The sequence below is a fragment of the Rhineura floridana genome, chromosome 7 (assembly GCF_030035675.1).
Source record: "Rhineura floridana isolate rRhiFlo1 chromosome 7, rRhiFlo1.hap2, whole genome shotgun sequence".
NCBI lineage: Eukaryota > Metazoa > Chordata > Lepidosauria > Squamata > Rhineuridae > Rhineura > Rhineura floridana.
Genome location: NC_084486.1, coordinates 8,524,658 through 8,537,629, shown reverse-complemented (window position 1 = coordinate 8,537,629; position 12,972 = coordinate 8,524,658). Strand labels below are relative to the sequence as shown.

General features: G+C 39.6%; 1 protein-coding gene across 10 annotated transcripts in view; it reads right to left on the bottom strand.

Annotated features, from left to right (window-relative positions):
* Nucleotides 1–12,972, bottom strand: part of KAT6B (lysine acetyltransferase 6B) — a 214,908-nt gene that overhangs the window by 141,584 nt on the left and 60,352 nt on the right. Inside the window, exon 1 of one of the 10 annotated variants that reach the window (XM_061634857.1) lies at nt 5,647–5,740. The exons of the other annotated variants lie outside the window; for them this stretch is intronic. The gene's annotated coding sequence lies outside the window, so the exon portion shown is untranslated. Of the gene's footprint in view, nt 1–5,646; nt 5,741–12,972 lie in introns of those variants that run through there. 10 annotated transcript variants of the gene reach the window in all.

The window sequence follows — 12,972 nt, the reverse complement described above, 5'->3', positions numbered from 1 at the left end:
TCTCAAATGCTGTAAGTGTATGTTTAGTGTCAGCTCTATTCCCTAATTTGTGTGCTAATGAATGAACCTGGGCTACCTGCATCCAGTTATAGGATGTCTGTCCCAGTTTTCTGCTCAATGAGACCTCTGATATAGGTTAGCCTTTTACAAGTAGATCCTGAATCCTATATAAGCTTTTCTCTTCCCATCCTCTGTATTGAGCATATTTGTCTTTATCCCTGAATTCAGGAAGGTCTAGAAAGGGGGTGGCTGGGCGCTAACGTTTTTTCCCAATGTTTCCATACCAAAAAGGTTGCCTGTAGGAAAGGTTAGGAATCTGTTTAAGTTGTGGCCATGATGAGGATAAAAATGGCCATGCTCGAATTGAGGGTACCTTTCTCTCTGCCTCCATGGCTACCCACACTGTATCTTCGGAATTCCTAATAATATGCAAAAGCTGTTTGAGTTGGAAAGCATCATAATATAGTTTTAGATTAGGTGCTCCCAAGCCTCCCATGTTTCTGTATCTGTATCTGGTCATTGCACTTGTTCTATTGTATTTGTCCTTCGCAATAAATTTTTCTACTATTTTCTGCCATTTGCCAAACCACTGTTTAGGTACTGAAATTGGGAGTACCTGGAAAAGAAACAATAATTTAGGTAAAATGACCATTTTGATGGCGGCTATCCTGCCCATCCAGGACAGGTACAGATGCTGCCAACCCATCAGTTCTTTGACTATTGTCTTTGTGACTTTGTTGAAGGTGCGTTGCCTAAGTTGATTAAGATCTTTAGAGATCAATACTCCCAGATAGCAGAATCCACCATGGCTTAAACGAAAGCCTGAGGTTATGCTTAACCGATTTTGTTCAGCCAGCCACATATGAAAGCATAACATTACTGATTTTGAATAACTGATCTCTAAGCCTGCAAAATTGCGATACTCTTCTAGAGCCTCTTTTATAAAGGGGATTGTCCTGTCTGGATTCTTAAGCATCAATAACACATCATCAGCAAATAAGTTTAGTATGATCCTTGCCTCCATCATGGATGCCCTCTATCCCTCAGTTAAGTACCCCTTGCGCTAAGGCTTCTATAGTGAGGGCAAATAATAACAGGGATAGAGGGCATCCTTGTTTAGTTCCCCTTCCCAATTCTATACGGGGAGATTCTAGACCATTTGTGCATATTATTGCTGGTGATGTTGAATATAGTTGGTCAATCAGATGTGAAAACGCTTTTCCAAAGTTCATCTTATGCAACAACTTTTTTAGGAACCCTCATACCACCCTATCAAAGGCTTTAAATGCATCAAGAGATACCAAAGCTGCAGAAAGTTGACTCTATGCATATGTGTACACCCAGAGAGGTACAGGGAAAACATGAATGCCACCTCCCACTACTTCAGCCAACTACTTCCAACAAGACTTTTTATTATTTTATTCTTAAAGTACAGAAATAGGAAATTGGGGGTGTGCATAGAGAACAGGTGTTGGATGGCAGTATCTAAAGAGTATGCCTTTGCTCTCAATGCACACACCCTGCTGGCAGGATACATGGAGTTCAAGCCTGTGCACATCCTCCCACATATTACCATGATCTTTTATGATGCAAGCAGGAAAAAGAAAACTCATTCTCATTCAATGGCCATCTACCTGCAAGGATTCCAAGATACACAACTTCTCAAAAATTCTAGGCAGATATTCCTTAGAGAGAAAACAAATGCCCCCAAATCTACTCTGGTTTGTGTCAGGAGGAAGAGATTCAGCCTACCCTTCTCTTCCTCCCCACAACACTGACTTCTCCAGCTGAGTTATATGTTCTGCATCTTCCAGTTAACTGCCAGTGCTTGGGATACCAAATTATTACCCTTGTTAAATGCTCCTTGATACTCTCACCCTGCTCTTGCTCAGAAGGCTTCCTGGTCAAGTTGCACTTAGCTTTGTCTAACTCCCAATTCCTCTTTGCAAAGTTCAACCCCCATTTCCCCACCAAACAGAGGTTCACAGTGACCCAGCTTGAGAACGACAACAACCTTGGACTTCCGGGAAGGGTTGCTTTGCCTGTGCTGCCTCTGAGTCGAGCTCTCGTCTCAGAAGAAGCTTTTTCAGCTTTAAAATCAGTCAAAACGTTCTTTTTGACTGGTAAAGATTTTCTCCCGGACAGGGAGAAACGTAGAGATTAACCACAAAGCCTGTTTTTGTGGGGAGGACTGGATTTCATTTATTTATGAGAGAAGGTTCAAACTGCAATGCCGGACGGACTTTCATCAAACTCTAGCTGATTACAGCGACACGTTTATCTTTTCTTCAAAGAAAAACGGACTCTAACAGGCAGATAAGCATCCTTCTTTCTATTGTCTTTTTTCACTTGGTTTAAATTGTTGCAGCAAAAAAGAGATTTGTCAATGAATCAGCTGTGAAGAACTTCTGGGTGAGTTATGGCTTTTCTCTTTCACTCACGAAATTAAGGAGGAAAGAAATCGAAAAAGCTTATATTTGTTTTTATTGCAAAAAGCTGTCCTGAAGGTGCATTCTAAAGATACCAACGGAAGAGGGATTTCTATTTCCAGGAGGGGAAAAAAAATATTTTTTTTGAGTCTATTTCATTTTGATGAATCTGCTTGTTCATGACGCCACTAATTGTTTTGATGTTGGGAACTAAGTTTGTTTTGTATTCCTGAACACATAAAAGATAAGGCAGGCTGTATTGTCTACACTGATGTCAGCAAGCCTGTAATATTAACCCAATTGTGGCTGAAATAATTTTTGTTTCTGTGGTTTTAAGAATGACAACCAGGAAAGTGATTGAGACCATGGAAGAAATTATGTTTCAGAAAATAATGGGTGAGATTGAGATAACGAAACAAACCCTGAGACAGGGTAGACAGGAGATGAAAATTGAATTTAACAAAATGACGCAGGAGCTTAAAGAAATAGGAGATTCTGTGAGAGAGGTGTTTGATGAGATTAGAGATGAGAAAAGAAAAATTAAAGGGAAGCTACAAGCCCTGGAGATTGGAACAAATGTGAAATTGGAAAAAGATTTGGAGTTTATGGATGTTAGAAATAAAGTTTACTGTTTGGAATTCAACGTTGTCTCTGAAGAAATTAATGAAGATTTTGGTGGTAAAGTTATCAATGTCTTGGATAATTTTCTGGACTGGAATGATGTGATGGAGCTTGACATAGAAAAAATCTATGGAGTTGGCTACAGATATGTGACAGTGGAGAAACTCTTAAGAGATGAGCCAGTGCATTTTGTAAAAAAGAAGAACAGAGATATGACTTTACAGCAATATTTCAGCAACATATTCAGAATTCTTGACTGGAATGATGTGATGGGGCTTGACATAGAAAAAATCTATGGAATTAACTACAAATATGTGACAATGGAAAAACTTTTAAGAGATGAGCCAGTGCATTTTGTAAAAAAGAAGAGCAGAGATGTGACTTTACAACAATATTTCAGCAACATATTCAGAATTGATGGCAAGGACATATTTGTGATGGGGGAAATTCCCATCAGACTCTTGTTATATGACTATGGCTATGACAGCAAGATCATCATGGGATACTGATAATGGATGAATGGATACTGAAACCACTGGATTTAACAGGACTATTGAAGATGGAAGATGGAATTAATATCGATAATGGAAAAATGGTTATGGAAATTATTGGACCTAACAGATTTGACAAGATGGATTAATCAATATGTTTATTTGGATTATGGCTATGACAACAAGATTATTATGGGATACCGATAATGGAAGAATGGCTACTGAAATTACTGGACTTAACAGGATTATTGAAGGTGGAAGATGGAATTAATACAGATAATGGAAGAATGGCTATTGAAATTATTGGGCCTAACAGATTTGAATCAGATGGATTAAGCGACATGTTTATTTGGAGAAAAATTGAAAGATATCTCTCTCAAGGAATTGAAACCTCTCTTTGACTTTTTGTGGAAAGAATAAAGTAATGTTTATGAGATTTGATGATTAATTAAGATAACTACTGGAGGAAAGTGATTTTATAATATAATTTTAGAGACAGGATTGTTATATATTGTAGACCTATAACTGATCTGCGACAAATCGGAAGTCAACATTTTATTTTATTGTTTAATTGTTTTTGTTTTGTTTTGTTTTTTGTCTTTGAAAATTTGAATAAAAATTAATGATAAAAAAAAGAGAACGACAACAACCTTAAACTTCGTGTATTTCACATTTCAGCTAAATACAGTATTTATTAAATTTATTATTAAATTTCTTAGGTGTCTTTCTAAAAAGAAGACTCAAGACATCTCACAACACTATACGCATAATAAATAATACTCTGGTCAAGCTGCACCGGGCAATATATTCTGGTGGGTGGATGGGTGGGACCATTAGTTTAACCACCTTTGACAGATGTGTTACGACTGCTCGGCTAACCCCATTTTTGGTTCAAGTAGAACCCAGGAGGTGCAAGGCCCTGATGCAGAATTCCCACCCCACACCCCCCCTTGTATGGCAGGCTATGCGATCCTCAGGTACGGTATAACAAAGTCATCATGTGAGAAACAAAAATAACCAAGAGCAATTGGAATAAATGTTATCTTTTCCTTGGCACACTTCCCTCACGCACAGCAGAATCATCCCATTGTTCAAAAAGTAGCTTTAGTTTCTCAGTGTCAGCTAGAAACACACACACATGAAATCACCTCATACCCAGAACCCTTCTTTGCATGGGGTGAGACAGAAATAGTGTCTTTTAAAAAGAGAGGCTTGAGTTGGAGGGAGGGCGGCTACTGGCCATCTGAGCTCCAACACGTGTAACAACGCTCTCCACGCAGGACTGCAAGGACAGAACCAGGAAGGGATTTTGTGTCTCGGCACCAGCCTTGAGACAAACAGAATCCTTCCTGTTTGGGGGCCAGAGCTCTTCCACATCGCTTCAGCTGTATTCAGCTGCTCACTCCTGGGCCTAGGATAGGGAATCTCTCCTACCTGTCACTCCTTATAGTAATAGGATCCTTTGATCTTTTTAGTTTAAAGTTATGAATGGGTTAGGATATTAATGAGCAATGCTGCCACACACCCAGTAATTTTGTAATACTATTCTTCTCTTTTCTCTCAATAAAAGAAAGCTTTGCATTAGTCTGGTTTGGACCTGCATTTCTTGAGTTATACACAAACCATTTAGGCTCATTTCAGGGCAACACACTTGTTTTATCCCTCGCAAACAATTCCCCTCATCTCAAGGAGGTGTGTTTCATGGGACATGTGGGTGGCATGTTCACACACTCAGGTTCCCCAAAACACGTCGTAATAGATGTTATCTATATTACCTATAGCAACAGGAAAAATACACTGAGTAAAGGTTTAACAGATTTCACCTATATATGTTAGCCAGCACCAGACTAGGGTTGCTTCTTACAACAGCTGAGCACAATTAGAATCAAGTTCCCAAGCCATGATTGATCAGTAATAAGCACAAAAGAGACTTTTGAAAATTAAATTTTGGCTTATTAAAATGGCATCTTATTTCAATATCTTTTACTTAAATACATTTAAACTTGCTGATTAAAGTAAATGTTTTGAATATATTCAGGTATTTTATTGCAAGCCACTCTGACTGAAAGGAGAAGTAACAGACACAAATGTTTAATACTACTTACCAAAATAGTGACTGCTGGACTGATAAACAGCAAAATATTAGGAAATGCCAATATTTCCCAAGACAAGTCCTTGAAGAATTCCAAACTATGGATGTTTTATATCTGGATCAACAAATCAACATTGAAGCAAACTGTAAAATGAAGCCAACACTGCTACCAAGCTCCAGAGAACCACATGCTTAAATCCCTGTACAATTAGGCCAAGTAATTTGATTTCAGCAGGTTCAATGTAAACAGAGAATAAACTTTGGAATACAGAGACATCTGGAACTGTTTGATTGGTTTAAAAAGACCAGCTGAATGTGTGTGGGGGAGATTCTAGAAAAATTCCCATTTAACCTCCCATTTATCTCCTCCCGTTTAATCTGGAAAAGGCACCACATGTAAGGATTAAAATATATTTAATGCCAACATTTGAAAGCCTAGAAATAAACATCAGACCTAGCCTGAAATAGCCAATGATGAACAAACTTCAGCTCATTCCAAACTTTTCCCCCAAGCTTTTCCAGAAAATGAAAAAAAAAATGAAAAAGCCAAACCTTTGAGGTTTTTCATGAAAACTCAGAACACAGATAGGTGGAACATCATTTTCAGTCAAGGAGAGGACAGCAAGGTCTCTTCAGTCTCCAGTAAGACCTTTTTACAACCAGTCTCCCCTTTCAGAAAGATGAAGGGGACTTTGAGCAGGACACAAACTAGCAAGGAAGGATGGTGAGTAGCAGGAGCAAGGTCTTGATTTAGGCATGCAGATAAAGAGAGAGAACAAAAACTATGGAACAGGTTCCAACAATACTAGAAATAAAAACTGAAGGAATAAAAAAAGGAAAGTCTGGTTACAGAAAGGTAACTTTAGTCTACAAGGCTTTCTATAAGGAAAAGAGAGCAGCAAACATGTTTATCCCACCCCTCTCTGTATGCCCATGGGGCTTAAGTTTCCTCCTGAGGGAAAGTGAAATGAGCATATCTGGCTAAAGCTCTCATGACTGAAACTGGTTCTGCATACATATGCACATGTGTAACTCAGGGTTGGGGAACCCTGGCCCTCCAGACATTGTTACACTACAAAGCAAGGCAAACAGTAAAACTCAGTACAAATAAAAAGATTCAAGAGTTAAAAGCAAGTACAAATAATTACACATTCCCCCCCAAGAAGCCAGCAAAAAAAATAAATATCCTGTTCTGCACTAATATGAAAAGAACACACCTGGCTATCCTCTGTGATACAGAAGGCCACATCTCTTAAGTAATTTGGTACCAAGTTTGCAGGAGTTCTTCCCGGAAGAGTTCTTAGAGGGAGAATCAACCTCCCTCTACATTCACTATCTAGTGCAAAAGAACATGTTTAATGGATTCTATTGCTCCAGGTGCACACAGACACAGCCGTTCATTAACCAGGGTCTTATTGAATCATCTATTTAACAGTGCTGAATGCAGCATACTAAAGCTAATAAGAGTAAAGGCTCTACTATACTTTGAAATACTGTATACAGATATGAGGCTGTGATCATTCCATAATTTACAGGGTTATTAAGGAGAAATGGAGAAGATGATTTATTGGCTATACTACACCTGTCATCAGCCCTAAACAGCAAGAATGAGGGCACTGTAGTCCATCATCATCTAGAGGGCCACAGATTCCCCATCTCTGGTGGAATTGCAGAGAGACAAAGAACTAGATGCAGTCTTAACTTTGGAATTACTTTATCACTCTACAACTCTTCAGTTTTTATTTTACTCTCCTTTCAGATTAAACATTTTAAAAAGAGATATGCAGCAAATTCTTCCCTGGAACCGAAAGCAAATCCAGCCAAAGAACCGTTCTCAATACCCATGGTACTTCCATGAAGAAGTATCAGCCTGATTAAATTACAACTATTTGAGCAAGGTCAACAGTTTAATTTGAAGTATTTCCAGGTACAACACTGTCAGGTCAGCTTAAACAATCCAATAGAGGCCTAAATCCTAATTAAATATTAAAACAGAATCATTCACATGTGTTTTTATCTGAGGCGTAAGTTATTGTACATTACTTGAAGTAGTGCTCATTAATACACTCTATGCATATCTCTCAAACATTACAGGAATACCAATGTTTTCAGAAGGATCTCTTGTGAAATCTACACTACATAAGTAGAGCAGAGGCCACTGCTTTCTCCAGCAAGATATCAATATTTATTAACAAAAGAGATAATCAAACTTAGATATATTTTAAGTTTAAAGGGATGGAATTTGCAGTGGAAACAAACCAGTTGAATCTTTTCATCACTCATCTTATTTTTTTAGGTAGATCACTTGATAACAACCATGCAGTAAGAAGATTTTGCTCTAGCAGTAATTAAACTGAACAGCTGTCATGTCCCATTAGAGATCCATCATGCTTTTTGTTTTCATCTGCAAAGCACATCTTTAATTGGTCTTACGATTATTTATTTAAAACACCATGTATGTTAAATGATACTCTCATGCCATAACATTGGAAAGAAGAAAAGGTATCTGACTTCAATATGTGAAAGTCTTATCAAGAGCCATATTTTTATTTATATAGTGCTTCTGTCCTTGAGCAGCTTACAGTCTAAACTCTGCCGGGAAGAAACAGGTATGGCCTTCCCCAACCTGGTGCTCTCGAGATATTTTGGACTACAACTAGCATTCATGCAGCATGGGGAGCTCAACAGGGCTGCAATGATTTTTTTAAAAAATGAAGAAGGCGGGGAGCCTCATCCATTTCTTAAGGTTAGGATAAGGTCTAATGACAAAAGCTCTGGAAAATCTTGGGAAACTTTGCTGCCCCTACAGTGTTTGGGAGGGGTTTTTTGTGCCCTCATTCCACACAAATTGCAAAACAACAGCTACAACAACAAAACACCTTGGCCCAACACTGGAAGGAGTCAAGGAGCAGTTGGCTAGAATTGTGGGTTATGTGGGAAATTTGTGATACAATATTATTAAGGCAAAGAGGTGGTCTGGATGTGAGGAACATGTTCCACTAGAGCTGTACTCATTGTTTAAATGGCTTGTTTTTAGTGGGATGAAATATATATTTTCAGGGGGGAAATGAATAAGTGTGAACAAGACCAGCCAAGAGCATATCACAAACTGCTATTGCCATGACGTTCACAGAAAGGCAGCCCAAGCATGACATTACAAAAAAATCTGCAGTCAACATGTGTCCTGCTGCAGCAGGCAGCTGTACAACTGTTAGTTCACCAAGCTACAAGGAAGGAGGGAGTTGTTGAGCTTCTCCATGGATATGGTCTGTCTGAAGAATATAAATGCCTTCATCAGTATGAAACACAAATAGTTGAGACTCATTAAATGCAGCATTACCAACAACTAAGGTGTATATGTGCCTACCTACAGATATTGTAAAGGTCAGATATCTTTCCTTTGCAGTAGACCACGTAGATTTCATGAAAGATACACCTGATGGGACAAAGGAGAGGGGAGAATGGTCTGAGAGAGCTCTGGGGGATGGTTTAGGGGGCCTTGGCAGTTGCATGAAGTGAAAAGGGAACGTCCAAGGGGTTACCATGGGGGGGGAATGTGGGTTGGTGAGGGTAAGTAGGGCTGGCGAGCAAAGCAAGCAGGGACGTAGCCCCTAGTTGAAATAAAATATATATGTTTTTATCTTAACAATTCCATAGTAACAAGGCCTAATTTACCAGTTAATGTATTATGTTGAGTGTGTCTGTGGAATTACTAAAAAGTGTCATTCTCTTCTGCGTCTAAAAGATCCTCCAATTATCACAAAGCTGAAGCTTGCTGTTTTAAGATATGTGTCTGGGAAGTAACAATTCTTGCATGGTCATAGGACAGCTACTCTTTTTGCAAAAAATGTGAGTGGTGCTTGGTTTGGCTGAGGGAATTTTGCTACTTGGGTTAATCTGACGTTAACTCTGATGGAGGCAATTAAGCATTACTTGGCATAATTGTGCAGAAAAAAATTGCCATTAAGGATCAGCACTGGCTACCAATTTGCTACTCGGCCAAGGTTCAAGGTTTTACTGTTAGTATATAAAATCCTAAACAAATTAGGACCTGATTATTTGATAAACCATCTTCTCCCATGCAGCCCTGTTTGATCACGCTCCTCTCTGATATATACTAAGCAGCAACTGTTGTTTTGGCCTAGTGTTTTTATTTAGGCAATTCTTCGGGGAATAATGATGCCACCTTTTTAATTTTGATTTTTGTAGGTCCTTCAGATTTGTGAATTTTATCCTTGTTCTGTCTTTTGTTTCATTTATAATATGATGTACACAACTTGGAAACCTTTTGTGTCAACAGTCTATAATTTATGGTAAATAAATAAATTGCAAGTGTTGTTTCAAGTGTGGTCTTCCTCCCCCAGTCATTCTCAAACTGTTCTGCCCCCTCCCCCCCCCAGGCACTCTCAAACCATTCTCTCCCCTTCCTACCAGGTACTTGTCATGCCCGCCCGACCCTCAGGGTCCCGGGAACATGCATCAGGCTCAGACCCCCACCCTTAGGGAAATGAGACTGGAACCGAAAAGCTATTACTTCACCCTTGCCAAGGCTGTGTACGCTCACAACAACCCTGCAAGATAGAAGGTAGGCTGCCACCACCCCTGTATACTGGTCCACTCAGAGCCAGGGGATCTCTGAGCCCAGAAGGTATATAAAACCAAGGTCCTAAAAGGCAAGAGTCACAGTTACACTCCTTGCCAGGCACCTCTGGTTTAACACTTAAAATCCAAGCTTTTAACTTCTTAACCCTCTTTGGTAGTGAGTGACTGAGGTTGGGTCAAAACACTGAATTTAGAACCACCCCTTCTCTCAAATGAACACACCAGGTTAAATAGAAGTAGCTTTATTAAAATATATAAGTGCACATATCATATAGCAGCAAGTAATCCTTTAAGACCATTCACCCAACAGGGGTTTAGGTTCTTACAAGAGAATTCATACACACAACAAGAAAATAATAAACTAGCTCACCTAACTACTTACATACGAGGTAGTTGGTTGCGTGGCACCTCTCCTAAGAGAGATGGATGTTCAACATAAAGCAATGGAACCAGACATAGGTTGCCTTCCCATAAGCAACCCCAGGAACCATAAGGCAGAAAAGGTTTGGAACTCTGGTGCCAGTCAGCATAGGCAGAGAACAGAGAACAAAGGCTATGGGTCCCTAGCCCTATACTTAAGGGAAAAGGATCCTAACGGTCCAAGATTAATTGACCAATCAGGAATTGACTGATGTAACTTTCTTCTCGATGTTTCTCACATTTTCGCGCCTTCAGGCCCCCCTCCCAACGGTGTTTTCCAACTGCATAGGCCAAGGATGACCTTGGGTGCCAGGCACTTGCTAATCAGCAAAGATAAACAGGTGCAGCTTGTTAAGGCTTCTTCTAACCGTCTTCAGCTGGAAAAATGAAACTTAACTTTACAAATTGGCAAGGCTTGTCTTTTCTGACTGTAACCATCTCCCAGAGTCCCTTACTGGAGCCAAAGTGTTGTCAACAGATTTTTAATAACTCATGACCATTACAGGTTCATGACACGCCCCTTTTTGGGAAGATGATGTCAGAACTCTGGATAGTTCTGCGTCATCGCCACAGCAACCAGAGATAAGGGAACAATAATAAAAAAATAATAATAATAAAAAAAAAAATTCCACCAACATTACACTATATACAACATATATTTAAAAAAAAAAAAGAGAGAAAAGAAAAGAAAAAGAAAGAAAAAAAAAGAACAAGTTAATACATTTTTAAGCAAGTGAGCTACTTCTTGACTTATGCCTTCTTAATATATACTAAATTACAAAATAACAACAAAAGGGGAAAAAAATTAAGGGACCCCTAAAACACCCAAGAAAAGAAGACTTTATTAAAAAATAAAGAGATAGAATAAAAAATGGGGTGATCCAAAAACTGGTCCAGGTTCAAAAAAGGTCATAAGCCATAAATCTTATAAAAGTCCATAAAACATATTAAAAGCGTAAAAGAGTAAAACAAGGTCTAAAAACAATCCAGAGGTCATCAGAGCCGGAAAATCAGTCCGTGGAATAGGCATGAATCAAATGTCAGTCAACTGGAACAGGTAACCGAGATAGGGCATCTTCAGCAACCTCCACAGCAGGAGTGCAAGTCAAAACCAGGTGTTTCCTAGAAAAATATTGCTTCATCATATTCACATGGTATACTTTAGGTTTCTTATGGGATTTAGGGTCAATTAGCAGATAGTTGGTGTCGCTCAACTGGGCCTTGACAATCAAAGGGCCTTCCCAGGCCACCGACAACTTATTGTCTACTTGGGCCTTTAGTACCAAAACTTCTGACCCCTCAACAAAGTGTCTTTCTTTAGCGTGAGCATCATAATGGGCTTTCTGCTGTTGTTGAGCCTCCCCCAAATTCTCATGAGCGACAGCCAAAACATCTCTTAAAATATTCTGTAACTTCTGGAGGTAAGTTACTACCGACACAGGCATAGCTTCCAACCTTCCTTCCCACTCATTCTTGAGTAATGACAAAGGCCCCACCAGATCCCTTCCAAAAACTAGCTGGTTGGGGCTATAGCCCAAGCTGGCAGAGGGAGTAGCCCTATAGGCGAACATCAGGAAAGGTAAAGCTACATCCCACTCTCTAGGATGTTCTAACACATACGCCCTTAACATTTTATTAATAGTGGCGTTCATTTTCTCACATAGCCCATTCGAGGAATGGTGACCAGCAGTCGTAATGTGATGTTCCATGCCAGCAAGTTCCCAAAGTTTTTTAGTTAACTTGGCCACAAAACTCGGCCCTCGGTCTGACAAAATAGTCTTGGGAAACCCCCAACGCGAAAATAACTCTAACAAGGTTTTAGCAATGACTGGGGCAGTGATAGAACTCAAAGGAATAGCTTCAGCAAATCTCGTGGCAAAGTCAATTACAGTCAAAATAAATCTTCTCCCAGTCTTAGTCGGATTAAAAGGGCCGATCACGTCCACAGCCACTTGAGCAAAAGGTTCTGCCACAATCTGGGATACTTGTAAGGGTGCCTTGGGGTGATCACGCGCATACCCAAGTTGTTGACAAATATCACAGGATTTTACATATTCTTTAACAGTCTTAGCCACTAAGGGCCAATAAAAATGCTGGGTAACAGAAAACAAAGTCCGTTTCACACCCAGGTGCCCCGCAGTCACAACATCATGGGCCAGCCGCAATACATCCAGGTGAAAAGGTTTTGGCACAACTAATTGTCTGACTGGTTGCCAGTCCGTAGAATTCCCCCCAGGTACATGTTCTCGATAAAGCAAGCCTTTGTCCCAATAAAATCTCACTTTCACAGTCTCTGATAAGGCAGGAGGGCTTCTCT